Genomic DNA, 5,990 nt, shown 5'->3' on the forward strand with positions numbered 1-5,990 from the left:
ATATATATATATATATATATATATATATATATATATTCTACTATATAGTAGAAATAGAAAAAAAGACATAGAAAGGAGAGTTGATAACGACCAAGGTAGATTTGAAATTTTGCATCAATCTTAATAATTAAGGGTATTTTTGATATTTTATAAAGAAAAATATATGCTCATTCACTACCACATGTGAATATCTTGTGGCTATGGTTGAACCACATGCACATTACAATATATTTTTATATCCATTTTATTGTATTGTAGGTAATAAATGTCAAAATAAAATGGCCAACATTTATATTTGGGATTATTTTCATCAATTGATCTAATCAAATGAGATAGTCCCTTATTGGTACATCTTCCTTTTATTTTACTATATGCGTTGGGCGTTTATCTAGTATTATTTAGATGAGTAAGTTAAAGGATGACCAAGGGTATACTTTCCATTTCACATCTAAATGATACAATCATTAGTCAATAGTAATATCAATAAAAAAACTCCATTAGTCATTTCTTTTTTCCTAGCTTATCTGTCTACAATTTCTATGTGGATTCATTATGTGCCTAATAACATTTTTACTTTCAAGTCCCAACTTATTCAACCACATTATTTATTAAGTAATATATTTTAAGTAAATTTAAATTTATAATCTGAATTTCCTTTCCCAAATATTATATTATTTATATAGAATTGAAATTATTTTTTATTTTTATGTGGTAAATATTGATTTTTTTTCTTCATACATTTATTTTCTTATATTTTAAACTTTCTAAGTAAAAATTCTGTCAGAGTCAAAATTTTCAATACTCGTTAATATTTTAGTTTTTTGCTCAAAAAATACTATCACGCATGAATTTGATGGGTTAAAATTTAAAGTTGTTACCCTATTTAAAGATATTTCTTTGTTCATTATCAAATAATTTTTCAAAAAATATCATTAAATCGGTCAAAAAGTATTTTACTAGAAATGAAAAAGAACTATGTATGTAATATTCATATACGACTTCGAACGCATAATTTTTGTATTCACTTATAGATTGTAGGTGTAATCACAATTGTTATGCATGTCAACTCGCAAAATAAATATTTAAGAGATAATTCTTTTAAAAAAAATTGAAGTAAATTAAATGGTCAATACGAAAAACTTTTATTGTATTATATAAATATATTTGTATGTAAGCTTTCATAAAAATTGATATTTTTAATTTTAAAAATAAGATATATGATACTCCATTCATTCCTTTTTATTTTCTCAATTTGGGTTGTGCTTATATTCTTAAATATTTGCTCCTTTAATCTTTCAAGAATAGTTTGAACAAAATCTTTCTATTATACCATTGTTCAATATATGTAATCATTATGATTTGAAAAGAGGTATAAAATTTAATTAGGGTTATATTAGTAAAACTACTTTTAATTTTATAGGAGTAAGAGATTAAGGTGTGTCTAACATAAATAGAGCAAATAACAAGGAACAAAGAGAGTACGATATAATAGATAACTAACTGTGTATAAAATAACTTTAAACTAACATTAAATGACATATATTTTTTCAATCACTTTAATAAAAATTTTAACTCCACTAATATTAATTTGATTGTGCTCATTTTTTATAGATAATTTTCAACAATCAATAATGTATCTTTAGTATTTTTATATTATTTCATTGTGAAAGTGAATGTATGATATATTTATATAAATAAGAACATACAATCTGTTATTTTCGTAATATAAATACACTATTTACTTTTATTTATATAGTATATTCGGTAAAAAAAATCATATTTTGAGAAAATATTGCTCGTAAGATTTTATAAAATATATTAATATACTAACACTTATAATTTTAACTTATCCTCTTGTATAATTTTCAAATAAAATTGAAAAATAAAAACATTAAAATTAGTTACTTAATTCAAGAAAATGTGTTTGACTTGATGTTAAAATAAGCATTGAAGCATATTATATTTTAATTTTAATTAGGGCAATTTAAATAAGTTGTAAGTTATTATTTGCTTTTCGAAGAAGGAGGAGCATCTTGTTACTTTCCATAATAGGTTAGACAAGACTCAGATTGACTTTTTGCTGCTTAGGAAGGGGGATAGAGCTTTGTCAAAGGATTGTAAGGTAATTTCGAGTGAGAATCTGGCGACCCAGCGTAGACTCCTAGTGATGGACTTGGTTATCAAGAAGGGCAAAAAGAGGCGGGGTGGAAGGGGTCGACCTAGAGTTAGGTGGGGTGACCAGACTCCGATTAGTGCTTTGGAGATAGGAGCGAAGTTGGAGGGGATAAGGGTTTGGGAGTGTAGTAAAGATGTGGATAGTATGTGGGATAGGGATGCTGGATGTATCAAGGAGTCTACTGGAGAGGTATTGGGTGTCTCGAGGGGTTGGTGTGGCCGGTATCGGGGGGATTAGTGGTAGAATGAAGATGTTAAAAAGAAGGTGGAGACGAAGAAGGTAGCTTATGCTAAGTGGATTGAGAGTAAGGTTGAAGAGGAGAAGCGAGTGAGTAGGAAGGAGTACAAGTTAGCAAAGAAAAGCTAAGTTAGTAGTTATGGCTGCTAAGACAGCAGCTTTTGAGAGTCTGTATAAGGTGTTAGAGAAGAAAGGAGGGGAAAATAGGTTGTTTAGGCTTGCCAAGATTAGGAAGCGGAAGGGTCGGGATCTGGACCATGTGAAGTGTATTAAGGGGGATAATGGCAAAGTATTGGTAGAAGACGTTCTCATTAAGAAAAGATGGCAGTCGTATTTTCATAGGCTCTTAAATGATGAGGATGATAGAGGTATTATGTTAGGGGAGTTGGAGCACTCCGGGGAGTGTTGAGATTTTGGCTATTGTCAGTGTTTTAAGGTAGAAGGGATTAGTGAGGCTATTCGCATGATGTAAAGAGGCAGGGTGATGGGGCCCGACGAGATCCCAATAGAATTTTGGAAGTTCTCTGGCGGGGCAAGGTTGAGGTGGCTGACCAACTTATTTAACAACATTTTCAAGTCCACAAAGATTCCCGAGGCATTGAGATGGAGCACGATGATCCTTTTATATAAGAACAAGGGTGACGTTCAGAGTTGTAATAACTACTAGGGTATAAAATTATTGAGTCACACGATGAAGATTTGGGAGAGGGTGGTGGAGCTGTTGAGGAATATTGTGTCTATTTTGGAGAATCAATTTGGTTTTATGCCTGGTCTCTCTACGACTAAGGCAATTCACCTAGTGCGAAAACTGTTTGAGCAGTATAGAGAGAAAATGAGGGATCTTCACATGGTGTTTATTGACTTGGAAAAGGCATATGACAAGGTACCTAAGGAGGTTCTTTGGAGATACTTGGAGACGAGAGGGGTCCCAGTGGCGTACATCAGAGTGATTAAGGATATGTACGAGGGGGCGAAGACGCAGGTAAGAATAGTGGGAGGAGATTCCAAGCATTTTTTGATCTGTACAGGGTTGCACCAGGGATCAACTCTTAGTTTATTTTTGTTCTCCTTGGTGATGGATGTGTTGACGCAGAGTATTCAAGGCGAGGTGCCTTGGTGTATTCTTTTTGCAGATGATGTAGCTTTGATTGATAAGTCGCGTCAAGGTATTAATAATAAAATGAATATTTGGAGACAAACCCTAGAGTCTAAAGGGTTCAGGTGGAGTAGGACCAAGACGGAGTACTTGGAGTGCAAGTTTAGTGACTTGAGGCAGGAGGAGGAGGTGGTAGTGAAGTTGGATTCCCAGGCGATTTGCAATAGGGATAGTTTTAAGTACCTTGGGTCTATGATTCAGGGGAACGAAGAGATAGATGAGGATGTGTCTCATCATATTAGGGAAGGTTGGATGAAATGAAGGCTCGCTTCGGGAATCTTATACGATAAGAAAGTGCCCCATAACCTGAAAGGCAAATTCTATAAAGTTGCAGTCTGGTCGGCTATGCTTTATGGAGTGGAGTGTTGGATGGTTAAGAATTCTCATATCCAAAAGTTGAAGGTGAAGGAAATAAGGATGTTGTGTTGGATGTGCGGATTTACTAGGGCTGACAGGGTTAAGAATGAGATTATTCTGGAGAAGGTGGGAGTGGTGTCGGTGGTGGATAAAATGCCAAAAGTGAGGTTGAGTTGGTTTGTTCATGTGATGAGGAGGGGAACAGATACCCCGATTTATAGGTGTGAGAGGTTGGCCTTGGATAGTTTCAAATGGGGTAGGGATAGTCCGAAGAGATACTGGAGGGAAGTGATTAAATGTGACTTGGAGCGATTACAACTAACTGAGGGCATGACCCTAGATAGGAAGGTATAGAGTAATAGCATTAGGGTAAAGGGCTAAGGTGGGTGGATGAGTCGTAGTCAGTTGGTAGGAGGGCCTAGGTGTCCTTTGTTTGGCAATGTACAATTTTGTGTAAATGTCGTACCTATGTTATTTTTATCGTGTTCCATGCTTTTGATGTTTTATATACTGTCCTTTGTCTTGAACCGGGGGTCTATTGGAAACAGCCTTTCTACCTCTTTAGAGGTAGTGGTATGGACTGCGTACACTCTACCCTCCCCAAACTCCACAATGTAGGAATTACTGGGTTTGTTGTTGCTGTTGTTATTGTTATTGTTGCAAGTTATTATTTGATTTTATAAAAATAAAAAATATAGTTTTTTTAAAGTGTGATCTCTATTATCATTTTCTATCGTATTTATTTAAAAATATTAATTTAATTTTTTTGATAAACTAATTAAATACAAATAAATATATTTAAAACTGTACTATTGGGCCCGTAAAATGGGCCCTTCAATATCTAGTATATATATATATGAGCTCTGATCGAAGCTATTGGAACATTCTCTATACTCAACAAAAAGAAAAGCATAAGGTAGTATTAGTACGAGACCACTATGTACTGGTACGATCATAGATCTACTCAACTTAATCAATGTGAACAGTAATTGACAGTTTATAAATAAGTAGCAAAACATGTCATGTTAGCAATTATCTAATCAAATGAGTCTTCCATCAATGTTTCACTTTAACTAATCAAGTCAAGTAAATAAATGAATCACTTTTAAGAAATTCATTTTCCAGTATAATCAACCACAAAGAACTCATAAATAATTCAACTCGTTACTTTATCTTAAATACATCATTATGGTATTACAACAAGCATTAACTCATTCAAGTGCAATATTAACAACCAAACCATACAAGGATTCAAATGTAATGCACAACATAATAGAACCTGGTTTGCCCATGAAACCATCAAACTCTCCAAATAATGATGTACATATATGTTATAGGTCCTTTTATTATCTACTAGCCATGAGCTGCAGTGGAACGAGTTTTGTCCATGTACCAAATAACCTAGGAACCTAGTGTCTATCATCCTTATCCTAACCAAGTGTCATACCACCCTTATTTCAATATCTCCATTCTTATTCTTTCTGAAATTCATTAATTCAATCATGATCAAATTTTACCAGCTCATCTCACAATAACAAACAGTACATAAAATAAGCACAACCAAATAGTGAGTAAATCAACCACCTTGTACATCATACAAGGTTTTTTTTACCAATTTCAATATAGATTATCGATTTCTAAACTTGCATTCAATAATTGACAAGGTCTACCTACATTCAGAAGCATACATTGCAACTAGGGGTGACAAATGGGTGGATTAGATTGGACTGTATCTGAGTGGATTATATATGAATCGAGTAAAAATGATTTGGATTGCAATCCACCCATATAAACATGGATAAATATGAATTTACTCAAATATAGATTGCGTAAAAATGATTCTAACCCACATTTAACTTTACTTAGGCTTTCCATGGAAAGATTCAATGATAAAGGCAAGGTCATTGCAATGATGTTGAACTATGAATCTGTATTCGAGACAAACAGATCCTGGTAAGCAGAAGTCCACCAACCAAAATGATAGATACACCACAGTGAAAGGAATTTGTTCTGACTAATAGTCAATTTTTAACATAATACCTTGGTCTTGCTAATAGAGTCATT

This window comes from Capsicum annuum, chromosome 1, assembly GCF_002878395.1.
Source record: "Capsicum annuum cultivar UCD-10X-F1 chromosome 1, UCD10Xv1.1, whole genome shotgun sequence".
NCBI lineage: Eukaryota > Viridiplantae > Streptophyta > Magnoliopsida > Solanales > Solanaceae > Capsicum > Capsicum annuum.